This window comes from Mustela lutreola, chromosome 9 (assembly GCF_030435805.1).
Source record: "Mustela lutreola isolate mMusLut2 chromosome 9, mMusLut2.pri, whole genome shotgun sequence".
NCBI lineage: Eukaryota > Metazoa > Chordata > Mammalia > Carnivora > Mustelidae > Mustela > Mustela lutreola.
In genome coordinates this window covers 45,973,753-46,001,553 of record NC_081298.1, presented here as the reverse complement: position 1 = coordinate 46,001,553, position 27,801 = coordinate 45,973,753, and the positions used below count along the sequence as shown (strand labels likewise).

Genomic DNA, 27,801 nt, shown 5'->3' with positions numbered 1-27,801 from the left:
GCTGATGTCATGTGTGAACAATCTTTGAATGCTGTGATTCTCCTCAAAAATCATTTGGTGGATTTCATAATTGTTTGCACTTGGATGCACTTCTCATCAGGGTTCAACAAGTACTCCTAACTAGAAGGACTGGAAACAAAGGGATACTCTGGGCCTACTCTTACAACTCACACACAGGTTGAAACCAAAGGGTTTTGCATAATAAATACCATTTCATTTGATGTCTATGTGTTTATGTTTATAAGGTGACAGGGTGCCAGGTGAAGAATATTCCACTTCTCATTGTCTGCAACTATCTATAGCACATGTCTTTGTAGAAATGTTGACTTCATTCATTCCTGGGGCTCTTCAATGGTGGCTACCACACAGAGCACCCTCCCCTCTCCAGTAAATGCTTGCCGTTGTATCCTAGAGAAGTGGCAGAATACAGAGGTTGGGGATTTTGGTTCAGGTCCCCCTCTGCATGTACCACCTCCTCTTACAAGCTATGCAAATTTGGCCAGATTATTTAAACTTGCTGTGCCCCAAATTCTTCAGGTGTGTTGAGAGGATTAAATTTGGTGACTGTGAGATGCACTTAGAATCATGTCTGGTAGAATTAGCTCCCAATAAACATAAGTTACCATCATTTCTTCAGAAGGCAAGAAGAATATCCCTTTGGGAGATGGAGAGAGTCATCAGAGGTAAGGGCCCACATTTTGCTTCTTAGCATTTGTCTGTCTCTTGAAGGCATTTCTCAAGCTTTCTCTCCATCCTCCTTCTTCAGTCTTCACATGTCCACTCAGAGAGGTCAAGTCACTTGAACTTGGTGCTCAGTTGGGCATCTCAATCCATGATTCAGCCCTGGCAGTTGGAGGGATTCTCACTTACCACCTCTCAAGAGTAAAAATCAAGGACTCGGGAGGGGGCATGTAGCACCGTATCTTCAAAAGATCACACACTTTAACATCTGAAGATCTGAGTTCAAATCTTGATCCTGCCTCGTACTACCTGTGTGAACACTTTTCTTAACATCTTGAGTGCTTCATTTGGCTCATTTCAAAAATGAGGATAGTGATTTTTTTTTTTTTTTAACAGTGTTACTGTGAGTTGTGAATAAGGTATTATTTGAGAAGCTCTTAGCACAGTCCTGGCCCACAGAAACCATCCAGTAAGCAAATGGTTCCAGTGTCTCCCTGAAGACAAGGAGCATTACTAGTTTCTTAGGACTTTTAAATGTAACCAAAGAGGATGGCAACTGGTTCATTTCGTTAATTGTTGTGTGTGCACACACACACATGCGCCAATAAATACCATCAGATAGCTATTATTTATGGAGGCTTACTTCATTCCTAGCTCTTTATAAGTATTACCCCCATCTTCCAGATAAACACTCTGGGGCACATCAAAAGTACACAATCCAACTGAGGTCACACAGTTAATAAGAGGAGGCGTGGTATTATAACCTACACAATAAAGTACAGAGCACAAACTCTCAACTGCTACCTTCTACTGCTCCTCACATGGCAAGTGTTTGTTGGATCAGGGAAACTGAAGCATGAGAGGTAATGCATGACCAGGGGGGCTGGCCACTGCAGCATGAGCTGATCTTGGAGTGGGCCTGTAGAGGCATGGCAGAGGTGTTGCTTCTCCCCCGTGGTAGGTTTTCTTGGGCTGGACTCAATCAGGAATCTTGGCAGCTATTTAAATAATGCACTGGGAGTATTTTTAAAATGTGTTTCATTACCATAATTCAATTGTAAGACTTCTGCAAGGAGGAAGACTGGCATATGTCTCTTTGGTGTTCTTCAGTCCAGCTCCAGGATGACAACCCAGCCAAAAGATTACCCCAAAATACCAACTGATGGGCAGATGTAGTAACAAGAAGCCATTTTAAAAAAATTGCAGTATAGTTCATATATTATAAAATTCACCCTTCTAAAGTGTACAATTCAGTGGTTTTTAGTATAGTCAAAAACTTGTGCAACCATTACCACTCTGTAATTCCAGAACATTTTATCACCCCCAAAGGAAACCCTATACCCATTAGCAGTTAGTCTTCATTCCCTTGGAACTTCAACTCCTAATAACTGCTCATCTATTTTCTGTCTCTATAGATTTACCTATTCTTGAAATTTCATATAAATAGAATTATACAATATGTAACCTTGTGTCTGAAGAAGCCATTATTTTCTAAATGCAATAAGACAATCAGTATAGGTGTTAGCTTCCACATTGACCCTTGCATTAGTTTGCTGGGACTGCCATAACAAAGTACCACAGATGAATGGCTTAAACAATGGAAACTTATTATCTTATAGTCTGGAGGAGGCCAAAAGTCCAAGATCAAGTTTTCAGCAGGGCTGGTTTCTTCTGAGGCTTCTCTCCTTGGCTTGCAGGTGGTTACCTTCTCCCTATGTCTTCATGCGGTTTTCCCTCTGTACCAGCCTATGTCCTAATCTCTTTTTATAAGAACACCAGGTATATTGGATTAGTCCCACCCTAGTCACTTCATTTTAATTTAATTACCTCTTGAAATAGCCTATCTCCAAATAAAGTTACATTATGAGGTACTGGGGCTTCAACAGAATGAATTTGGGAGGGGGTATACAACTCAACCCATAGCAGCCCCTCAGTGTTCCTTTCCAACAGGAATTTGTGCCCTTTTATAGTACGCTTTCACACTTGATCAAGGCTAACTTGTGTGAAGGTAGTGACATCCAAGGATAGATGGCTCTCTTTGAGGTAAGCCAGCCACCATACTGTGAAGACACCTGAATAGTCCTTAGGAAGGGGCCATTGGGTGAGTAACTGAAGCTTCCTGCTAACAGCCAGTACCAACTTAACAGCCATGCAAGTGAGTGAGAGTCGATCCTCTAGCCCTGTGTAACTTCCTGAATGACTGCAGCTCTAGCCAACATCTGACTAGAGAGAACCGACCAGCCAAGCTGCTCTTGAATTCTGGTCCACAGAAACCATGAGGTAATAAGTGATCCTTGTTATTTGTTATGCAGCATCAGATAACTGATACAGCTGAGGTGGATAGCAGTGGTTGAAGAAGTCAATGACAATTATATACCCATTATCTTCTAGCCACAGAATCATCTTTAGGAATCCTCTTCAAGCCTCACAAGAGCTCTGCAAAGTGTGTGTTATCATCACTGTTTCATCGAGGCTCAGGGGTTAAAGAGATTGCTGAGGTCTTAAATCTGTATGCTTTCCACTGTATCACTGGACCCCTACTGTAGAATACCCTCATCCACCAACTGGTGTTTACACAGTTAACCACTTGTTATTGCTTAGCAGCAATGAAAGTGAGCTAAAATTCTACTTTGGAAAAGTCACTCTTTTGCACTCAATGTTCTTTTTTTCCCCCTCATGTATTTCTTTACTTTCTCTTCTCGTGTCTGTGTGTATGTGTGTGTGCTTTTTAGTGTTTTCAAGAAAAATGACTTATTATTCCCCATGGATCTGTGACTTGGCTGGGCTTAGCTGGGCGATCTGGGTTACATATTAGGCTGCATTCAACTAGGAGCTCAGCTAGGCTGAAATGTCCAAGACGGCTTCACTCTTATATCTAGGCTTTGGTATAGCTGTTGGCTGAAACTCTCTTTCTACATGGTCCTGCATCATTCGATGGTGTAATTTCATTCTGCAATAGCTGGTTTCTGAAAGAGTTCTCCTATATTTTATTATTATTTTTTGTATATAATTTTTTAAAATTTATTTATTTTCAGCATAACAGTATTCATTATTTTTTCACCACACCCAGTGCTGCATGTAATCCGTGCCCTCTATAATACCCACCACCTGGTACCCTGAACTCCCACTCCCCTGCCACTTCAAACCCCTCAGATTGCTTTTCAGAATCCATAGTCTCTCATGATTCACCTCCCCTTCCAATTTACCCCAACTCCCTTCTCTCTAACTCCCCATGTCCTCCATGCTTTTTGCTATGCTCCACAAATAAGTGAAACCATATGATAATTGACTCTCTCTGCTTGACTTATTTCACTCAGCATAATCTCTTCCAGTCCCATCCATGCTGCTACAAAATTTAAGTATTCGTCCTTTCTGATGGAGGCATATTATTTTTAAAGCAATATGTCATGCAAAATTCAACTGAAAAGATATAGAATGAAAATATCCCTGCCCCCAGACTCTTCTGTTTCTTTTCTCAGAGGTAACCAGCTACCACTCTACTTTTTAAATCAGATTTCCTGAGTTATTCTGAACACCCATGTCTACATGTATATTTATACAGTTTTATCTATATAGCTATATATCATTTAAAATATAAGTGATATTACTCATTACACACTTGAACATCTTGCATTTTTGCTTAACATATCTTAGAAATCTTTATATATTAGTATATGGAGAGCTATAGATCCATACTATCCTTTTTAAATAGCTATGAGATGTTTTGTTTTACAGATATTACATGAAACAATTTAATCACTCCTCATTCAATGGACCTGTTTTATTTTATATACTATGACATTGACTTTGGTGACACTTAATGCAGTAACTATTTACTTTTTAAAAACCGTCTTTATAATGTCACAGAGATAGGCATCTTTCTGGTACACCACTGTCACCCCACTGTGGCACTATGAGTAGGGCATTCATCAGATGTGTACACATGCCACGCTTATGGAAACATGATCCCATAAGTGCTGCCGACTGATACCTCTAGTGTTTTTGAAACTTGCATCATTAAGTCATAATTACAGATGTGCTCTACTATTTTAGGACTCCTTTCCCCAATTTCCATTAGATTTTTTTAATAGCCCAAACCACTTCTACTCCATTTTCTTAGAAAAATTATCCTTCCTTGGCTTTTGTGACCTATACCTGAGCCCCACCTTCAATCATTAGCTGTTTCTGTTGCTGCCTGAAACTACATCAAGTCAGATCTATTACTTTGTAATAACAGCCTTAGGAGACAAGCATGGCAGAGTTAGTAGTGCATTGTTAGTATGGAAGTACATGCTGCTCGACACTGTATCATCAGTGTTTCAAGTGTATACTCCCACATTGAGTAAAATGAAAGGACATAATCTAGAGCCAAGAGAAAGGAGCTCTAACTCTAGTTCAGCTACTAACTAGCTTAATCATTTGTTCAGTGACGTACTTTACTGTGAGTCCCAAAGGCACATCTCAAGGCAAGGATTTCTTTCACACAATTGGTTTGTTTAGTGAGTGATCCCAGGAAGCAATTGAGAAAGAGGGTGTGCAAGACTGGGAAGGGAAGGAAGGAAATAACAACGTTCCTTATGAGCAGGTTACCACCATGTGCAGCTGGTGACTCAATTCAACTGGGACACAGCAGTGACTACGTAGAATAGAACAGAATCATCCTGACTGAGGGATGAGGAAGTAGGGTTTTTATTATTTATCTACTCCCATTACTCACTGATGGGAATTTTCTCCTGGTGTTTCCAATCTTTTGTGCATTCTCTTCGGCAGCCCCGGGACCAAAGAACACCTTCAGGTAGAGAGATATAGGATGCCTTTGGCTGTAGCGAAACTATGAAGATCATTTCCAGGGGCCCAAGGGAAAATGGATTTGGACAGAATCTGCTCAGTTTGGAAGTAGCATATACATTAGCTAACAGCCTAGCTTCTCAAGCTAGAGTATTCAGATGGAGTATGTCATGGTAGGGCAGCAAGCAAGGACTTTTTGAGCACTGACTCTGGGTCTAAAGGCTGCTTAGCACTCGGAGGTACACAAGAAATTTCAATACACCACTAGGCACCTGGGTGGCTCAGTCAGTTAAGTGACCAACTCTTGGTTTACACTCGGATCATGATCTCACAGTCATGAGATTGAGCCCCGTGGGTGGCTCCACACAGTCTGCTCCAGAGCCTTTCTCCCTCTGCCCCTCCCCCCACTTACACACACACATACTCAATCTCTCTCTCTCTCTCTCTCAAATAAATAATATTTGGGGGAAAAAAAAGAAATTTCCATACAGGGCTTAGAATATCAGGCATATACTGAATGTTTACCCTGGGTGGGCCTTAAACATACATGATCCCATCAATTCTAATGTAGTGCAGCAAGTTAAGAATTATTATCCTGAGGCTCAGAAAAGTTGATTTTCTTGTTCAAGATCCCACAGAGAAATAGAGGTCAACCCATGGTCATCTACATGATCAATGTCCTCTAGCTTGCTACAGGGAGCAGGGACACCAGGCTATGGCTGACCTCTGGTTTCTGCTGGTTTGCTGAGAACTAATAAATGAGGTTATTAAGGTTGTGGGATAAAAGATCAATTTTTAAAATAATTTTTTAAAATGTAGGATTATTTGTTATTTGAGAGAGAGGGAGTGAGCAAGAGAGAGAGAGAGAGTACAAGCATGGGCAGAGGAGGAGCAGAGGGAGAGGGTGAAGCAGACTTCACCTGATGTGGGGCCTGATGTGGGGCTCAATCCCAGCACCTTGGGATCATGACCTGAGCCGAAGACAGATGCTTAACCCACTGAACCACCCCTAGGCTTCCCAAAAGACCAGTATTTTTTTTTTTTTAAATCTGTGTATTTTTATATACCAGCAACAAGCAATGGGAAATTGAAATTTTTAAAAATGCTATTTATAATAACATAAAGAATGAAATGCTTAAGGATAAATATGACAAAAGATGTGGAAGTTTTATACAGTGGAAACTCAGTATTGCTGAGAGAAATTAAAGAAGATCTAAGTAAATGGAGAGAACCTTGGGTCAGGAGACTCAATATGTTAAGATGTCTGTTCTCCCCAAACTGATATATAGATTCAGTGGCATTCCAATCAAAATCACAGCAGGCTTTTTTTGTAGAAATTGACAAGTCGTTTCTAAAATCCATATGCAGAGAATCTAGAATACCCAAAACAACTCTAAAAAAGAAGAAAGCTGAAGAAGGAAGTCTGATTTCTAGAGTTATTATAGGGCTGCTGTCATCTACTACCTTGCTTAAAAAGAAACTATTCAGCTGTCCCTCCCCCCAACATGATTTGGGTAGAAGAACTTGGTGGATGTATTCAGAAGCTGGAAGGTGGACGGGGTTGAGCTCAAGGAGGTCTCATCCTGAGTCTAAGTCTTGGGCCAATTGGTTGCCTTGTGACAGTAAGAACTTCAGTGCATTCAAGAAAATGAGTTTTTTACTTGCTGGTTATGTATTTGTTGATTTTCTGGGTTTTGTTGTAAGATTGGGAACAACACTCTTTCCAGCTCTCTATATTATCAAGCAGAAACTCTAAATCAATGGAATGAATTTTAAATAAAAAGAAGGGATGAAATGATTCAGTGGTCTAGGAGCGACAGTATGAAATGAAAAGAGGGCCTCAGGCCAACTGAATGTTGGAAGACTGTCAGAAAGCCCGAGAGCACAGTCAAGGTTCTCTATCACTTCCCCATTTTCAATACCATGTGGATTTCTTCTCCAACATTCCCTAAATTACTTACCTTTTTAAGCTTCCTTGAATATTTCAAAGCTGGTTCTCTCTATAACAATAAATTTCTAATGAACACGTTGGAAATTGTGACGTCATTATCTCTGAGCAATAAAAGGATAAAAAGGGAAATAATTATCTGCTATCACAGTAGAAGAGGAATACAAAGAGTTCCCATAACTTCCCAAATCTCAGAAAACGCACCTGGCATTCCAAGAGTAGGAGAATAATTTGACCTCATGTTATGTCCATTGAGATATTCAGCTACATCTCTGGAATATTTTGGCCACATTACTGACAAAAATGATTGCCTCTTGTGCAGTAGAAAGCCTGTAGACAAGGTCAATGTCATTGTGTTTTACAGAAGCATCAGATAAGAATTCTCTCATCATAAAACCACAGAAATATTTAAGGTTTACTTAAACAACTTTATAGAAAAAGCAGAATAAATTCTTTCATGTTAACTTATCAACTATTTAACTAATTTCATAACCTTTTTAAAAATTTATTTATTTGACAGACAGAGATCACAAGTAGGCAGAGAGGCAGACAGAGAGAGAGGAAGGGAAGCAGGCTCCCTGCTGAGCAGAGAGCCCAACCTGGGGCTCGATCCCAGGACCCTGGAATCATGACCTGAGCTGAAGGCAGAGGCTTCAACCCACTGAGCCACCCAGGCACCCCTCATAACCTCTTTAAGTCCTACAATTTTTATAACTCAATAACTCACCCATATTATCATTTTTTATTAGGTGCTTCATATTTTCCTTGCCTCAGTATTAATAAATTAAATGATAGCAAAATATTTTAGCTCATTACTGAGTCTTGGGAATTTGAGAACAAGAAATTTTGAAAAGATCTAAAAAATAATTCTAGAAAAAGGTATTCACCATAGAAATTATGAACCTGAGACCCCCAGAGAAGCAGAAATAGTAGGCTCTGTCAGTTCCTGTTCTGACACCTATTGTCACATGATAAATGATTCTTTATTACCTTTCATGGTTCTGTGAGTTGACTGGGCTCAGCTGGGTGATTCTTGCTTGGCGTCTGTATCAGTCAGGGCTCTCCAAAGAAACAGAACCATTTATATAACATGTAAATACTTAGATATTTTACATATTTATATATGTAATTGGTTTTATAATTTATATAATTTGTAAATATTACATATCAATATAATACATTATACAAATTAATATAAATAAATTCTTATAATAATCATAATAATTATATAAATTATATAATATATTATACAATCATATTATAGAAGAAAATATATAAGTATAATTATATAAACATAATAATTTAATATAATCATAATAATATAGTCATATAAATAATTATAAACATACAAATTAATATTATGTGACTTATCATATATTATATAATCATATATGTATACCTTTTAAAATCTGCTTTTTAAGGAATTGACTGGAAACTTAGGAATTTATGCAGCAGTCTTTTTTTTTTTTTAAAGATTTATTTTATTTATTTGACAGACAGAGATCACAAGTAGGCAGAGAGGCAGGCAGAGAGAGAGGAAGGGAAACAGGCTCTCTGCTCAGCAGAGAGCCCGAGGTGGGGCTCGATCCCAGAACCCTGAGATCATGACCTGAGCCGAAGGCAGAGGCTTAAACCACTGAGCCACCCAGGCGCCCCTATGCAGCAGTCTTAAGGCAGAATTTCTTCTCTTCAGTTTTCTCTTAAGGCCCTCATGATTGGATAAGGCCCACCCACATATTTGAGGATAATCTCCTTATATAAAGTTGACTGATTTTAAATGTTGACTAAATCTACAAAATACCTCATAGCAACAACTGGATTAATGTTAGATTACATAACTGAGTACTATAGCATAGCTAAGTTGACACATAAAATCCAGCCATCAAATGGCCTCTTGTATGGTTACAGTTAGATGTCTTCTGAAGGCTCTGTTGGGCTGGATGCCCAAGATGGGCCACTCCCCTGGTGGTTGGTGCTGACCATCAGCTGGAAGCTTGGCTCAGGCTCTTGACCATGTCAACCTGATCCCTCTCTGTTGCCTTGGAATTCTCTCAGCATAGTGTCTGTGTTCTGAGAAGGAATGTTCTAGGAGGCAGCATTCTAAGAAACAGGAAATGGAAGCTGCTAGGTGAGTTAAGGCCTTGCCTGGAGCTAGTACACTGTTACTTCTACTATGTTTTATTTGTCAAGGCATTCATGGATTCAAGAGGGTGGAAATATAGATTCCATCTTTTTATGGAGAGTGGTAAGGCCACACTATAGAACATATGGGCTGGTAGTTTTAGTTTTGGGTATTTTTGGAAAATATAATGGCACTCACCATTTCCATGTACACTGGCCAGCCAGCCAACTACCAGCACCTGCAACTCTTTCCCTCATGGCTTTCTCCAGTGGCCAGGGTCTGCTGTGCTTCTTGTGAGATAGGTCTTCAGCTGTGGGAAACTCATACCTATCCACTGCAGTTCTCAACCAATAATTGACAAGAGTTGGGTACTGTAATTCCTTTGCTTCCATAACTACTTTAGTAGGATTAAGTTCCAGTTGCAGACTATGGTAACTTGCTTGATAATTCACTCTTCATTGTTGACTTTCTTTTGTTGTTTCTCCTCCCCACTTTCACTACCATGTTGCTTTCTGAGATCACCTACTGAAAAATTTACTTGCCCTCAAATCTTTGTCTCATGGTCAGCTTCTGGGAGAATCCAACTGAAGTTACATAGAGTAATGTGTCCAATGTCAGAGCCTAAACTAGTGGCTAATCTGACTCCCAGTCAAGAGTACTTCCCATAGTTGTTATATTCTGAGACAGTTTCAGAATAATCAAGTGTTAGACTTTATTGAGTGATGGGGCAGGGCTCATAGAAGAAAAATTTGAAGTGTATATTAACTACATTAAACAGATGTTGCTTGGAAAGAGCACTGGAATAGGAGTCAAGGAATATGGACTCTCACTGTTCTGTTCCGTGAGTATGTTGTGTAACTCCCAAGCATGAACAGGAAAGACTAAATTCCCATTCCACAGTCACACTGGAACTTTCCTTTAAGAGTCAAACTGGTGACAACTGCAAACAGCAGTATCAGAAAGAAAAACAAGCAAATGAATGGAACCATTTAATTTTTCTCAATTTTGATGGCTCATTCAATAGCATATTATGTTTTTAAAATTTTCTTGTAAGCTTCTCATGTAGTCCTGATCCACATTTGAGAAGTAGACAATTAACCCAACACATCATTCTACACTGTCTGGATAATCAGCCTATGTTGAAAGTTTCTGGTTTTAAAAAACAAAATCTTCAGCTATGATCTTTAGCAGACAGTTGTCAATGGCTCACTTTAACAAGAAAGGGCTCCAGGGATAAAAAGTGATCTCTCTGTCTGAACAACAAATGTTCCTATCATTGCAGAACATACATAGGCACGAACTGCCTGGATAAAGACAGTCATGATATTTTTTTCTCCATTGGTTTATTTAAAAAAGAAAAGCCCATATATTATAGCTTCCCCCCACCACTAGCTTCTTTAGGATTTATGAAATTCACCTAGCTCGGTGTGTGTGTGTGTGTTGAGTTTTTGATACCTATCTCTTTGTATGTTAGTGAGTAGGGTAGAAAAGTACAGAGAACAGATTAATAAGAGAGAGAATATCTCAAAAATGGTCTTGGACACAAGTAATAATACTGATAATGTTCTGTAATAAAATAACCACAGGGTCAGGATGTATGTCCTTATTTGCTTACTAAACTGATCACACTTTTCTGGTTGAAAGGTAAAATGCGATTTAGGTGCTAAGAATTTAGAACTTACTTTGGTTTGACATATATTTTTATGTTTTTTTTTTTTTAAGGCAAATAATTTGATTTGGTCTATAGTTTGTTTAGAAAACTTTACTTTCCAACTTAATTGAATCCACAGCTGCTGGAACTGGTCTTTCCTTGCTACACACTAGCTTTTGCTTCTGCTAAGGTGGGAAAAGACTTAATTTGGGAATTATATTTCTCTCAAAGATCGATTTCAAATTGGATATTTTTAAAAAGATATGTTAGTTGACAGATTCATATCTACATTACCACCTCCAGAGCAGAGGATGTTCTTTTTTTGTTTGTTTATTGTTCTGCTGGTGTGTTACATCCTGAATGCTGAGAACAGAGGCTTCCTCTGTGTCACGAAGACAACTTTTTATGAGCACTTGCTTCTTCATTCTATGGAATCAAATACTAGGAACTTTCATTTAATCCGTGTATTCATTTTTTAAAGATCCACCCAATAGACATAGGGAAAGGGGGAGGAAAACCTAGGAAATAAAATCAGTTTCTAAGACGTTAGAGTGAAAAATAATCTTATTTTTAAAGAGAAAGCCTCAAATTAAGGAATGAATTTTAAAAAAAACTTTATTTTTCCTTTCTTGACATCTACAGTATGCAAAAGGCAAGAAAGCCTCTTTGAGTTGGGGAAAAGTTGTCCTTTGAAATGACTTCAGTGATATGATTTCAAACGCATTAATTTCACACCGTCCACAGTAGGTAATGAAGATGCAAATTCGGGTCAGATTCACGGTCCGGAAAAACTGCAAATTAAGATGCTGTTGATTGATCCGCTGCCGGCTGTCTTAATCACCGTGATCAAAATCCAAATATTAAGAAAAGGGGCCCGGAGGGATGCCTTTGGGCTTTTGACAAACCCTCGACCAAACTCGGAAGCCCAGCCTGCGCTTTTCCTAATCTTTTTCCAGGCAAAAGTCCCCATCAGCCCGCGTGGGGCTCGCAGTGTTTCTCGAGAGCTCTTCGACATCCCCCATCCCCCAAACCCACACCCACCACGACCCCGGGAACCGGTTTGGGCTGTCAAAACACGCGGCGGCGTGCTGAGTCCCAGTAACTCGCATGACGATTAATGAGCGGCTTGATAATTTAATATCGCGTGTGATTAAATTATAAGGCGTGGGGGAGGGGAGCTCTGAGCTCCGTCGCCGGCCAGGGCCGACGCCGCGGAGCCTGCGGGTCTTGGCTGAGTGCAAACCGCGCTCTTCCTTCGCTCAGTGCCTGGCAGGCTGGGCAAGCGGCGGGTCCGCGCCTTCCCAAGGTCAGTGGGCCTCGGGAGGGGAGGGCGGCGGGCTTGGGGTTTGGGGGGAGAGGTGGCTCGCAGAGCCGAAGTGGGAGGTACCGACACGGGGCAACTCGGGTATGAGCGGAAGAGCTGGGCGATCGGCTGGCTTTTCTCTCAGCAGAGGCGCGGAGGGGCCGGGCGACGGCCCCAGGCAAGGGAAGATCTCTTTCTTAAATCCCCTGTCCCTCTGGTACAGTGGTTAATGGAATCCTTGGGACCCCCGAGACCCCTAGAAACAGGGAGCTCCGGGCCTGGCCCAGCGGGGTCTGTGCCGGGCCCCCGCCCCCCGCGCGTGGACTTGGAGAGGGTTTCCCTGCAGGTGAGGAGGTGGAGGCCGCGTTGAGCCCCCAAAGCCCCTCTCCTCTGTCGCCTCAAACCCCGGTCCTGTCTCCCGCCGGGCGGGGTCCACGCCAGCCTAGGTTTAGGCACGTCGGGAGGAGAGAGGGAGTATAAAGCCACACAAGAGCCTGAAGTCTCGGGAAAGCGGACGGATGCTAACAGTCTCCGGGGTTCCCAGCTTGATTTATTGGGGAGTAGCGCGGGATTCCGAACTAAGCCCCTTTGAGGTTACTGGAAGGACTCCTTGCTGTCACTCCCTTCTCCTTAAAGGACCGCAAGCACGTTCGGCCGTGGCTACCCCTTTCTCTGGAAGTGTGAGCCGAGGTTTGGAGGCGAACGCCCCGCGTGGACCCGCGGGGGTAAAGGGGCCGGCTGCCCGCACAATCCCCGCAGCTATGGCGTAGTTCCTCGGCGGGAGAGGTAGGTGGCTGCTCCTGCTGCAATGCAGAGCGTAGAGTCTGCGCGGAGGACGACTGTGCTGGAGGGAGAACCCCCTCAGTGGGCCAGACCGAGCGTCGCCCCTTTGCGGTCCCATCGAAGGGCTTCATATTCAGCAAAGGGAGGGTAGGCCCCCGAGAGACGAGGATGTCCCTGAGAAGACCCTAGGAAACTGTTCAGACGCCGAAATGAAAACGCCAAATCCGGGCTCCGGAGGGTGGGTGTCCAAGCCATGCCCCGGACAGCCAGGAGGACCGGCAGGATTTTCAGCCAGGCAATGAATCCTGGAGGGGATGCCACAGGCTGAAACCAGGCCACCTGCCTCCCTTCAGCTAGAGGGCCCGGGAGAGCTCCAGGAATGGCGCGTCTGGTGTCTCGTGCTTTGCGCTCCAGGTGCCCTGGCAGAACCTCCCTCCAAGAAAGGGATAGGAGCTTCCTACGCCCTGTTCCTTGGATATGCATGTTAACCACACTTCCTTGGCTTCTTTAAAAATTTGGAAGTAGCACCAAGCAAGGGGGGAAATCAGTAGCAACCAAATGGACTTGTAAACAAGGGTCACAGGATGGGGGATATATTATCTATATATGTATTATAAGTGTAATAAATGCATATATACATATATGCATATGTAATATGTGCATATGTTTGTATATAATATAGAAATATATAGTATATATTTTAATCATATATATATACCAAAGGAGACGATGAAAATGAACCTGCCTGAGCACAAACAAAATACAAATCTGTTCTAGGAGGCTTAGCCTGAAATACTCCAAACTAGCAAAGGGTGTAGGTAGGCTGTACCTACAAACCCAGGATATTTGGAACACACAAAATGCTCCTTAGGAAAAAAGTTTGAAGGGTGCGGTGGGGGAGGGGTGTTGGAAACACACCCAGAAGACTTCTTTCGCCCTTGGCCTGCGACTGTCCTTGGAAACGCCTGTAATCCCGGTGGCTTTGTTCCGGCCGAACTCCTCTCGGTCCAGGCTGGCAGGCTCTGAGGAGGAGGCCACACCGTCAAGGTGTCTGAGTAATAAGTAACGAGGTTTCATAGGCAAGGATGCTGCCCTCCACCGCCTTTGTATCTGAGAATCACTCGGCAGAGAGGTAGCCCCTGCACGCTGGCACTGGACCCCCGCGTACTGCCACGCCCCAAAGCCAGATGCAAGATTGTGGACTGCCGCTTTTATCCCTGTTCTTAAAACATTCCTTAAGTTGTTCTTCCTCTGTGCCTTTCTCCGACACAAGCAGAACGCCTTTATCTGGTTTCCACCCCAAACAGCGGATGGGCCTACGGAGGACAATTTGAAAGCTCAGGGCCAACTTCTTCCTCCAAAAAGTGCCACCTACCACGTAAATGACGGACGCCTCGTGGACACAATACCTTTCCCAGGAATTAAATCTGGGTTCCACAAATCGGACTGGGAAAGTCCTAGACAGAAGTGTGTCCTTGGAAAGAGGGACTCGAGGAACGTGTTGTGATGAGGGGCGCCAAGCTAGGTTTCCCAGATTGTTTTGTTAATCTGTAGGGTGACTAAAGGACACTACGCTCCTGTGAGGGAGAAGGCAGGCTCCAATTTCTAACGACTCCCAAATTTGCAAAAAGGAGGAAGAGTCGTTTTCTTTCATCCACGAGATCACTCCTGTCTAATGATGTCGGACACCTGCAAAATGACGTCGAAATCGGTGGCGCATGGGGTGACATTGTTCATTCAACCTGCCAGGACGCGAGCGGTGCTGCCTTTTTCCTGCCTCCCGAGGGCGAGTTCGCGCATTGATTTCACCCCTCGCTCTCAGCCCTGCTGCCGAACACCATTTAGGCCAAGATCGGGTATAATGGGAAACACTATCAGCAGACAATTACCCTTTCAGAGGATTCACTTCTCCTCACAGACACTGTTATTTGAGAAATAGGATCATTTGATTTCATATTGCACTAAATAACACCCAGCCGGTTCAAATTGCCAGCTTCTTAAAAACCGCCCATTGGAATAAATTGCAGCAGCCTCTTTTGCTTTTCAGGGCAACATGATGGGCACCGGGCAGAACTTGTAAAAATAACTACAAAGCCAGCCCCGAGCTGCCGCTATTGGTGGGAACAACTCTGCCACCCGGCAGGCAAAGGCATTTAGCCATCCGGTTTCCTGCCACCGCCCCCTCCGCCCGCCAATTTAGGGATGGTTCAACCACTTGGCTTTGGGATTAAAATGAACAGCCCCAGCTGCCCGGAGAAAGCGCTTCCGGACACCGCGAGTTAGTGATGGGCAGAGAGAGGTGGGCGGGTGCACAAGGCACGGATTTAAGTGGGTGCGGCCGCGCTGCCTCCAGGGCTTTGGCGTCTGGAGATAGCCTAGGGTCTGGGGTTCGCATTCGGGGTGTGCGCCCTCCAGGTTCGCGGGTCTTGGGATCGCACCTGGAGCGTGCCACTGCCGCCGCGCTTTGCTTACCCGCGCGCGCTGCAGACCTGCGGGCCGCAGCACCTCGCTTCCCGCCCCCCCCCCCACCCCGACAGCCTCCTGACCTCAGCCCCCGCGCCAAGCAGGGAGCTGTGGCTCAAGGGCTCCGACTGGGGACAGAAACAGAAGAGAGCCTCACTGTGGCTTCAGCGAGGAGTCCAGAGGGTGAGGAGGAAGGAACACGGAGAAAGGGAGAGAGACGAGTTTGAGTTCGCTGCACACCCGCCCCCAGAGACGTTTCAGGACGAAATTAAGCTTTTTGAGATGGGCCACGAGCTGCGGTTTAATAGACACTGTTCAACTGGGTGACAATTCTGCTCGATGGGAGCGTTTCACCCCAACCCTTTTGTGTACAAGATTTGACTCCTTGGTGCTTGTTTTATTTGTGCCAAGGGGCTGGGAGAATTTAAGACGGCCCAGGCATTGGCGAGTCTGTCTGTTGAAGTCTTTATTACATTTGTGCTAATGTATTTCACGAAGGCCGAATTAGATTCTCCCTCAGGTAAATTGAAGGCCGCATCCCGGGGACTCACCTGTGCACCCCGATTCCGGCCGTGAGCTGGAAGGACCCTTTAGTGGATCCCGAGCCCCGGAGGGAGTTAGTCTGGCCCTTTGGGGGACTGGGTGGAAGGCTTTTCCCTTCCCAGGCACTGGGAGGAGCCAGGGAGCAGGGGTTGTGGGCATGCGTCCAGAGGGAAGGTTACTGGCGCGTCGAATGAGAAACTAAATTCCTCTTGCTGGGTTTGGCGCAGACATTAGGTCCGGGACAGCGTCTGGGGTTGAGGAGAAGGCGCGGGCGCCTGCCTTAGATGGGGTGATGGGAGTCTGAGCGTGCCGCACCCTCCACTTGGCCTTGGCCTTGCCCTGCGGAGCCTGAGCCTCGCTACCCTTTAGCATTTCGTCCCTTTCAGTCTTCTCCCCAGCAAATAAAAGAGCAGTCCCCGAGCCCCATGTGTGCGTACCCGCACCAGACCCTGGGCCGGGTTGAGCCTCGGGTTTTTGAAAGGTTGCCTCCCCCGCCACCGAGCCTAGGACGCGACCGCGATGCGCGATTTCCCAACCGCCAGCTTTGGCGCTGAGCGTCTGGATCCAAGGCCGGCCCCGGGTTGCCCACCGGAGCCTAGGCAGAGCCCCGGCGCCTGCAGCATCCAGGTCCCTACCCTAAGGCCCTGGCGTCCCCACCCCGCGTTGCTCTTTGCTCCAGCCCCTTGCACTCAGCGAGTTCTCTCCCAACTTCCCACTGCCTCCCGGTGGGGGCGCAGCCAAGGAACGCTTTTCTAGTTAAATGCCAAGCCCAAACGCCGCAGCTTTACGAGGAGGTAGGAACAGGGTGATCAAATTCGGAGGAGCCGGAAAACATGTCTCGCCCGGCTCCAGTCTTTTCTGCGGGCGACAATGGAACCGCAGAGCTATCGGTGGAACCGCAGCGCCTCAGTTATCCCGACGCTGTCCGGGTGCTGGACACCCAGAGCAGGCGGAGGCCGCTGCAGCGGCTAGCTGCGTCTTAGGGTCCCCAAAGGGGATTCTTGGGGCAGTGTGGGTGGGCCTTTCCTCCTCACGCGCCTCTCTCACTTTCTTTCCAACCAGGGCCGTGGCAGCGCGTTCAAAGTCGGCCTCCAGCACACAGTAGAGAGCCTTGCGTTCTCTCTGTCCTGGTCTGGGAGCCCTAGAGAGAACCGGTTGTCGCAGCTCCTGTAAGCTTCGGCCTCGGGCTCTGGCCGTGGGTAGAATGTCATCCCCTTTGCTCACTATTCCCGCCCCCATCCCCGATCTCGATTCTGCAGTGCAGGCCCCCGCGCCACCCTCCCTCGCCCCTTCTCCCTCCACCTCGCCGCCTTTACCAGCGCTTTTTGTTCCCCTGCAGGATTCCCGGCCGAGGGGCAGTTACCGTGCTCTCCTCCGGTGGACGCTAATCAAGTAATTTCCCCATCCCAGCCCCATCAAATTGCTCTTTAGCTGTTGAACCGCGGAGTTTTGCTCGCCTTTTCACATGCTAATCACACCCATTCAGCGGCTCTCGGTGGGGCTGTTTGTCGCGGGATAAATCTTCTTGTTTGCCGGCTGCATGATTAATTGATATTGTTGTCTGGCTTTTGTGGGGGCCGCGAGGAGCTGAAAGGCGGCGCATCGTGACTGCGCCGGGGGCCGCTGGCGACATCATCGGGCTGCCGAGGTCCCGGCGAGGTCGAGCCGGGGCTGATGACATTATGCGCCCGATTTGGTTTTCCTTATTAAAAGGATGATGAAAGATTCAGAGACCCCAGTTTTACAACCCACCAACAGGACTTGAAAACCGCACAGAGTTTAAGCCAGAAGCGCAGACAAAGCCCGGGCGTTTGCTTAATTCTGAGAAAAGAGTGGGTGTCACTTCTCCACGCAAGAGACAATTAAATCGCATTTCGGCCTACCCGGGATTTCCATAGGAGTTGAACGTGAGCGCGCAAAGCTGTGGTTTGTTTTTTCAAACAAAGATTTTTTTTTCTTTTTTTGAGAGCCGTGAGGGTTGTAAAGATGGGTCAAAACCCCTAAAAGATAAGTAAAGGGATCCAAGAGCTTAAAAGGAGACTTTGCAAGTTGTGGTCGAGGAAGCAGCGCAAAGGCGCTTCCTAGCCTGACTGCGGACTGCCAAGCGCGCGATATTTAGACCGAATCGCCCGCCACGAAGTAGCCAAGCGCCAACGCTCAGCTCTCTGGATCACGAAGGCCGGCGACCGCCTGCCGGGCAATGTGTTATTTGCTGTGACCGGTCCCTGCTCTTTGCTGTAGTTTTCCACTGTCCGCGGGGTGTACAGTCAAACCAACAAATTCCTCCGTCCTCCGCACCGCTCCCTCCCCTGCGTCCTGGGGTTTTATCCCCTATGGACATCCCTGAAAACTTGGAGATTCAATTAAATAATTCCAGTTACGTGATGCTCCTACCGCCTGCTTATTGCAAATATTTCCTTTTTCGAGTTCTTAAAAAAAAAAAAAAAAAGCAAAGAGAAGAAAAGAAACTGTCGCCTTTGCTTTCACTGCGCGCGGGGTAATTGATAGGCGCCAGCGGAGGTCAGAATTTGCATAATAATTAAGAGCAGTAAATTAATTTAATATTCCACGCACATCTCCAATTATTCCTGGAGACCTTTGTCTCCGCGGCTGCCAGAGAGGGGATTCAGCTGCTCTTCAGCCAAACAACATCTGTGCGGTTAATAATTTGATAAACAGCTCATACAAATAGTTTCTGAATTATCTGGCAGCCCAATGACTATTCAGTTTGGAAACGTTTTGGCAGGGTCTCCCCCGCCAAAGGGGGCCTCCGAGGGCCTCAGGCATCCGCCCAGACAACTGTCTTCTTATCTTTTAAACATCAGCAGACGACAATGTGTACAATGAGTCATTATCATTAAGTAATAACCCTACCCCTTAAAAAAAAAAGAGAGAGAGAGAGAGAGAGAGAAAGAAAAGAAAAACGCCTGGGTCATCGCAGTGTCGGCAGGTCGTGTATCAAAGACCCTGAGATTAATAGACCTGTTGGGGAGGGGGTACTGAGTGAAGAACTGCTTGAAGGGAAGAAGATTTGGGTGTTGGGGAGGGCTTAATATCATGGATTGAAATTGCACCTATGTATGCAACTCTCTCCTGGAAGAGGAACATGATAGGTGGGTGAGAGGGAGACTAACTTTTCACTGGATCCTCTCTTGTACCTTTCAATTTTTCCCTTCATGCAGGTATTATTTATTCCAAAAATAAATACATAAAAGACAAATTGAATTATCAAAAAGCAGAGGTGAATTATTTTTGCTGCCTATAGCCCTTAACTGACATCTCCCCATTCCTCCATCCTACCCTCACCCTGCCCCCAGCCTGTGCCTCCCACCTGCATTCTGATACCAACTTCCCACAAAAGCAGAAGTATGTCAGCTAACATGTTGAGTTGGCCTCAGTTTGTAATGAAGCACTTGTACAATGATGCCATAATGTTGTCAAATACAGACCTGAATTTAGACACTTTTCCTTTGCCATTCCTGTCTCTACAGTGAAGATTTCACGGCTGCGATTATGTTCCTTTATCTTTCTGCCACCCATAGCAGAACTCTATTCCTGACATTAAGTCTACGAAAGAACCATTTGATCTTGAATGAGGCTCAGACTGCTCTAATTTTTGCAACCTGTGTGTTGCAGCTCTTTTGACAAGTCTGTGTTTACCCTGGAATTGTTCCGCTTCGACTTCACTATAACAGGATGTTCGACTGGGATCCTTATCTCTGTCTATACATTCCTACACGTTTGATGTATATACCTCACCCATTCAATATGTTTTCTATTTCCTATGCTTCTGACAATCAAGTACTTGAAGCCACTGAAAATTACCCTGAAGTTTTGAGTAGTGTCCAAGCAGCAATATGATCGAGCTTTGTCCTTGTACTCTAATGGGGTAGCACTAAGCTTTAAATACAGGCAAGCCCTTCAGACTACAGGTCTAAATATACAACTTTACAATGAATACAATGCTTGCCTGGCTCAATTGAAGAATTACTTTTTCAGAAAACAAGTCATTGTGTCACAAGAATGCAACAATAGCATTTCAATGAAGCACATTCATTTCTATTTTTTAAAAAATTCTTTTTGCATTTCATTAGGTTTTTTCCCTGGGCCTTGCAAGCTTTAAAATCATACAAATCATCTCTGTTATTTATGATTAGGGGGTCTCTGTCTGCATCTTTTTATTGATTTCTGACTTTGATTCAGACTTCCAGTCAGCAGAGTAATTTGAAAACATTTCTTTTCTTAAATGGAACATTATCAATTCAATTGGGAACCATTCTAATTTTAAACACCAACATATTCCGTTTCTTAATCTGCTGTTCTGATGTTACTCATTTTTATGCACACAACCTATCCCCTTTGGCAGTAGTTCCTTTATGCTTGATATTTATCTTCTTACATTTGTTTGACTATTTTTCAAGGCAGTAGATGGGCAGAAAATGGCTATTAAACAATAAGGCAGGGAACTCTGATTATGTTTTTGCCTATGTAAGTAAAGCCACAGACCACTGAAATTTTGAGGCTGGCTTTCTTCCTTTCTCTCTCTCTTTCTTCTCCTCCTTCTCCCTCTCCTTGTTCTCCTTCTCCTCCTCTTCCTCCTCCTGCTCCTCCTTTTCTTCTTCTTCTCTGCCCACTCTTCCTCCCCCTCTTTCTCCCCTCCCCTCCTCCTCTTCCTCCTCTTTCTTCTTCTTCTTCTTCCTCCTCCTCCTCCTTTCCTCTCTTCTTCTTCTTCTTCCTCTTCTTCTTCTTCTTCTTCCTCTTCCTCTTCCTCTTCCTCCTCCTCTTCTTCTTCTTCTTCTCCTTCTTCTTCTTCTTCTTCTTAACTAATGAGCCCTCTCCAGAAAAGCCGTCTGGATACCATTGAAGTTGATGAGTTTGGAAGGATGATCTTGATAAAGGCTTGGCTTCTTGATGATTAAACACACATTTTCAGCACAGTTTCTTAAATGAGACTGAGGTCTGCATTGGAGGGAGGTTTGCTGAACACAACCAGAAATTATTGGCAAAAACAATCTAGAGTATCACTTTACTTTGTAGAGTTCAAATCAAAGGTAACTGCTACTCACATATACTTGCAATAAAAATATGAGAAATATGGTATTAGGTGATATTCAGTAACTTAAATGACACATACCCTGGGTATTTCCAACCTAATCATGAAAGAAAGAAACCTTCTCTCATGTGGAAAGTTATAGAATGGACAAGGAGCACAATAATGATTTTAAAAGTTACTATCTTCCTCAAGGATAAAAAGACTTTTGTTTTTAATTTGAAGGAAAGAACAGTGCAGAGAAATTAAAAAAAAAAATTCTCCCAGTAAACAAATTCTTTCATTTCATTTGAAAAAATGAATGATTCTGGATTTTCCCTTTAAGAAAGACAATTTCTACATATGTGGCCATCTTGGACCCAAATCCATTAAAAACTGAGTTTGAAAAATATAGGCTAGCATGTAAAAGTTATAAACAGGATTCACTTAGATAAACCTGTCTCCTTTCATTCGCTCCTATTTTAATATTTAAATAAGCTGCACTGGGATCCTGGATACTGGGTTCAAAAAGTTTTGGCCTATGGATAATTGCAAGCCACAGAAACAAGTCCCAATTCCTCAAAGATGACTGTAAAATGTCTCTGGACATCGTAGATGTCAACCAACTTCATGGTTCTTTCTTCTCCTTTTGCTCCCCCCAGGAATCATGATTACAATCAGCAGGTTGACCTTCACCTAACTCTAAGGACAATGTTCACACCATTCCCATTATAGATGTGTATGTTTTTTAAAGACTGTTCAGGAGCATGGCAGTAAACTAAAGTTGAAGAAGACAGTCGTTATTATATCTTTTCTTTTCTTTTCCTTTTTCTTTTTTTCTTTCTTTTCTTCTTCTTCTTTTTTTTTTTTTTTTTTTAAACAAATGTGTACCAAGGGGCAACATGGGTTAAGTGTGAGTCTGGCTGGCTCTGTTTGAAAGAGAGGGTCATAGACAGTGGGGACTGTGGACACCCTGAGCCACCAGCTTTGGCTACAAAGTTCAATCCAGCAGTCTAGCGTAGACTGAACTTGAGAGGGGTTCCAAAGATTTATTCTGGTTTGCTGACTCTGTGAGGAGAGGAGATGGATCCTGCAGAATATCAGACTCATCAGCATGACATTTGAGACCTGCCACAGTCTGGTTGGAATCAACATTGGGGGATAAGGGAAAAAATGTTGGGCAGTAGCTAATGGTTCTATTTGTCCACTGTTGTACTGGCTCTGTGTACTTGGGCAATCACCTAATCTCCCTGTGTCAGGGACCCCTGTCCACCACTTCTCACCACCCAGTTACTCTCTTCTTGAAAAGCACATGCCTGCCCAGCTGGACTACATTTCCCAGCCTCCCTTGCAGGGGTGTAAACCCACATGACTAAGTTCTTACCAATGAAATGCAAGTAGAAGTGAAGGGAGTAATTGTCATCTCATACTTGCACCTTCCTGTTCTTTCTTGCTGGTTGGAAATGGTGCTAATGGAAGCCGCACTTAGAGGATGACAAAGCTCCCCCAATGACCTGGGTTCACCAGATGACTCCTTGGAGGGGAGCCTGGGTGGCTCAGTCTTTAAGCATCTGCCTTTGGCTCAGGTCATGATCCCAGGATCCTGGGATGGACCCTGCATAGGGCTCCTTGCTCAGCAGGAAGCCTGCTTCTCCCTCTCCCACCACCCCCCTTTGTGTTCCCTCTCTCGCTTGTCTCTCTCTGTCAAATAAATAAATAAAATCTTAAAAAAAAAAAAGATGACTCCTTGGAGCAGAGTCTGGATTGTTACAAGGAGTGAAATAAAATATCTATTTTATTTGAAACAGTGCATATTTTAGTTCACTTTGCACTTTACCCAAAGTAAATCCATTCCCCGACTTCATTATTCTTAAATGTAAAACTGTGTCTTAGTTTGGGTTTCCCCCAAAGCAAGCATTTTATTGGGAAGTGATCTGAGGAAATGCCAGTTGAGGAGTGGGTTTGACAGACAGGAAAGGGAAGGCAGCCATTAAAGTGGACTTTGAAGCAAATTACCATTGTGAGCAACTGGGATTTAATTCTATTGAGGCAATTCTGGGAAGCGTTATAGAACACCTGCCTTAGAGTAAGTCCATCTGAGCTGGAGTATTGATACACCAACCCCCATCAGTCATTAGCTAAGGGTTAGTTTTCATAGGCATTATTTCCCCAGCACTTGTTTGGCCTGTTGCATAGGCAGAGTGGGCTTCAGGGACCAAAAAAAAAAAAAAAAAAAAAGCACCAAGGCAATGCAACGCAGGTGCTGGCGTTGGATATTGAGCTGGTAGGAACTGAAGTTAAGGGCAAAGGTCTACTGATAGGACACTGACCACATTTGCTACAGAGGGTGTTGGTGAATAGTCTTGAAGCTCCCCTTCCTACATTAAAGTTATCTGGACTCAGTTTTTATCAGTCTGTTCTTCTAGTTGCTAATCTGAAGTGCCTGCTCTAGTCAGACTGGTGTACTCGATTTAGGGCTCTCCAAATATCATGAGCATTTATTTTCCTATTTGTGCCATCCTTTCATGGGAATGCATCTCATCACTTGCGTAGGCCCCTTTATCTTTACTACTTGAACAACCACCCTAGAACTTAGCAGCTTCTTTTTATTTTATTTTTTATTTATTTTAATTTATTATTTTTCACAATTCCATGAGTCAGAAATTTGGGCAGGACTTACTAGGCACTTCTCCATAGAGTACCAGCTGGGCCTATTCATGTGGAACCACCATGATGACCTCTTATCTTCAAGGGCCTCTCTTTGTGTGGCTGCTAATCATTCAGTAGCCCAGCCAGAACCTTCCTACAGGATGGCAGCTGGGCTCCATGAACGAGGAAGGAGGAAGGGGAAGCTGCTAGTGCTTTTAAGGCATGTGCTCCCAGAAGTCTCAAAATATCATTCCATCTCATTCTATTGGTTAGAGCAGGTCACAGGGTCTGCCCAGGCCAAGGTGGGCATTAGACTTTTTCTCTTGGTGGGAGGAGCTGCATGTGTGTACAGGAATAGGAGGAACTGTCAGTGGGCTGATTGAGATACTGTTCATCATGCCTACCCACTCCTTGGGCACTTATTCAATTCCCCGAGACATACTCTTATCCTCCCTCATCTAGAAAGCCTTTGCTGCCACATTAGTTCACTAAGGTCTTATAGCCTCATCTGAACTCTCTAGGCACCTCTTATTACACACATTTCTTATTTTGTCTTTAGTCACTTGTTGTCTTGTAACGCTTTGTTACTATCTGTTCTTGGCTCTTTGAGGGTATAAATCCATGTTAGATTTCCTACATTTTGTACAGTGTGGGAATACAGTGTGTATCTGTGCAAAAACAAAGGAAGGGGCATAGAAGTAAGGGCTGGGTAGAAGGAGTGACCAGCATACATATACTCCCGGGCTAAGATGTAGATCAGTAGGTCATTTCTAGTAGATTTCTCTGGAGTCCTCAACTGTATGCTCTGAAAATCAAATAATTCTGAAATCCTCTGAGGCTAAGTGAGGCTTAGGGGGCACACATATCCACATACAGGAATGTCCATGTTTGTGACTGGAATAGATATCCTGGAAGGCTTCCCCATCCCAAACACTGTTCCTCTGACATGATGATTCTCTTGTGTCAAACTTAGCCCTCTTTTAGAAGGCAAAGTACTACCTGATGGAGGTGGAGTGAGAAAGAGGGGGAGGGAATTTAAATCCCTTAGTGATAAATTAACTAATAAGAGAACTGTTTCTTTTTCTCTCAACAGAAGGAACTGGGGCAGCTCCAGCATGCTGGAAGATTAGAGCTCATAGAGGCTGAATGAAGGAGAATTGAGGAGGAGAGGTCCTGATGGATAAGAAGTCTCTATTTTCAGCCAGGCCGGTTGTCCAAGAGACATTCAAAATAATGCATTGCCCTAGGCATTAGAAGGTGGCTAGCGTTCTTCTGGACAATAGGAACAAATGGAAACATGGGCCAAGAGAAGATTCTGGAACTCTTGCCCATGTTTTTGTGGGTTTGTAGTCAGTGAATGGACATCCCTCCAGTCTCTGGGATTCAGTCTCTTACACTGCGACTAGGCCCTTTGTCACTATGTGTCCAAAGGCGGAGTGAGCCGTGGGAAACCTGGCCCATGATGTCCACAGGAAGTGAATTGAGAGTTGTTTTCTTTTAACAGAATCACTAAGGGAAGTTCAACAGACAACTGGGATGAGTATGAGAGTAAAAGACTGACGCTTCCTCTGTTGCTCCTAGTGACAAGTGGGGGTATTTCTATAGCTCCTGAATATGTTCTCCCTGCAACCCCCACCCTACCTTTTAATTAAATGCCCTTAATTGCCCTTTTGGATCAAAACTTTCTTTATTGTGGCAGTCAAAGTAGGCTTGCTTTAGCTCACTTCATGGCTAAAGATATCAGATGTGTAAAAGATGATGGGTTATACACATTTTCATGATGAGCAGCTCTTTGTGTGTTGAAGTTAGCTAGCATGCAGAAAATGCACTTTGCTGGGCTCCTGGAAATGTTTAATGGATGTTGGCTCTAAGAGAGGCAAAATGTAGCATGGGTTCTGCTACAGGGCACACTTGGGTTTTAATTCTCCCTCTGTCACTAGCCTTGTGACCTTGAGCACATTTGAAAACTCATTTAGATGTGTGAAAAGTTGTCCTCATCTGGGAATTGAGAACAGCAGTACCTAAGTCATGGGGCTGTTACATTCAATACGAAGATATGTGCTAGGTTTTTATAAAGTTCACTGAAACAAAGTTGTATTTAATAAATGAGTTTTAAAGCAAGGTTCTTTTTTTTTCTCCCTCTTAGAAGGCTGTACCTCCAATTTCCCTTTTCTCATTTTACCATTCTGCATCCCCACCCCACCCCCTTCTACTCCACACCCTTCTCTGAGTCTACCAGTTCTCTGTATTTATGAGTCTATTTCTGCTTTTTTGTTTTTTTAGGTTTTGTGTATAATTAAAATCATAGGATATTTCTTTCTGTTTCTGATTTATTTCGTTTAGCATAGTACCCTCTAGGTCCAACCATTTTGTCACAGATGACACCATTTTTCTTTTATATATATAAATACATACTATATATATATATATATATATATGTTCTTTATCCATTCATGTATGGCTGGACGCTTGGGTTGCTTCTATATTTTGGCTATTGTAAGTGATGCAGCAATAAACACAGAAAGGCATGTAACTTTTTGAACTGATATTTTCATTTTTGTGGAATCAATGTATCACATGGTATTTCTATTTTTAATTTTTTGAGGAACCTTCATTTTCTATAGTGGCTGCACCAAGTTACACTCTCACCTAGAGTACACAAGCATTCCCTTTTCTCTACAGCATCTCTAACACTTGATATTTCAAGCCTCTCTTTCTGTTAGTTACGATTTGATCATTTTACCATATCACCGTTCTGGCGGATTTTGTGTTTGCATTTTCCACTGACCCTCAGAAATTCTCAAAGGCATGCATCCTTAAAACAGAGAAGAAATCCAGAGGATCCAAGATTACCAGCTATCCTGTTACTTGAAGGGAATCTTTTGTTTCCAGTTTGGGGGATTCATGGAGATGAGGTGTTAAAGCCATAACAGTGAGATATTCTTTTTGATGGTTGAAATAATAGATGATCTGTTTATAAAAATTGACAGAAACCCCTGGATGGAGCTCTTCCTTCTGCTCAGAACATTCAATCCCAGATTGCCCATTGACAGGGAACTCCTACTGCTTCATTGTTATGATTTCTTATAAATGTGTAAAGAAACCCTTCCATTTTGGATGGCCTCTAGTTATTAAGAGTCATCCTTTCTGGCATTTGCTGAATCCCAAAAGCATTGAGACTTGCTTCTCAGATGGGAGACTTGGGAAACGGTCCTGCTTGTTCCATCTTTATCCTTGACCAAACTTCTCCATATGCAATCATGTCTCAAAAAAAGAAGAAGAAAAAAAGCAAGAGTAATCCTTCCTATCATCTTCTCATCTTCCAAAGGCCATTTGTTGGTTGATGACACTACAGAATTTGCAGTGTCCTTAAACACTTGGTGGAGCAAACATCTCTCCATTGACTCTTTAATTTGGTTGAAGCACCCTGATGAGGGGTCTTTATTTAGCCTTTTCATTGAGTTATTTGTCAGAAAGCAAGGGCCCAGGGATTTCAGAACAAACAAAAAGAACTCAGTAACTTTCTAAGACTCTGCTCCAAAATCCAAAGGAGGAAAAAAAATGCCCGGAGAAATTAATTTAAAGATAAATATCAGACAGATCTGGGAAATTGCTGGAAATGAACATACTTACAGATGTCACCTTTCCGAAGGCAGTTAGATTCTTGAATTTCATTTCCTTCATTACACTTTGTGCCCATCGCCAGGATGTATCCTTCTAGGATAAGTAAAGGCAAATTTCTTGGCATTTGCTTTACATCCCCCACTGGAAAACTCATTAAAGAGTCATTCCTGATGGTGACTGGAGATGTAAATGAAATGGCCTCCTTTTAGTATTTAGT

General features: G+C 43.7%; 2 long non-coding RNA genes across 2 annotated transcripts; one reads left to right on the top strand and one right to left on the bottom strand.

Moving 5' to 3' along the window:
• Window positions 1-5,393: 5,393 nt before the first annotated feature.
• On the bottom strand, window positions 5,394-8,484 carry LOC131807637 (uncharacterized). The gene is made up of 4 exons (XR_009344569.1): window positions 8,408-8,484; window positions 7,622-7,747; window positions 7,431-7,521; window positions 5,394-5,470 (listed from the first exon to the last, which is right to left on the bottom strand). It is a non-coding gene; the product is annotated as an uncharacterized LOC131807637 (long non-coding RNA).
• A 3,808-nt stretch (window positions 8,485-12,292) lies between these two features.
• Window positions 12,293-26,326, top strand: LOC131807562 (uncharacterized). Its single transcript, XR_009344542.1, has 3 exons — window positions 12,293-12,496; window positions 13,130-13,279; window positions 25,054-26,326. It is a non-coding gene; the product is annotated as an uncharacterized LOC131807562 (long non-coding RNA).
• Window positions 26,327-27,801: the final 1,475 nt, after the last annotated feature.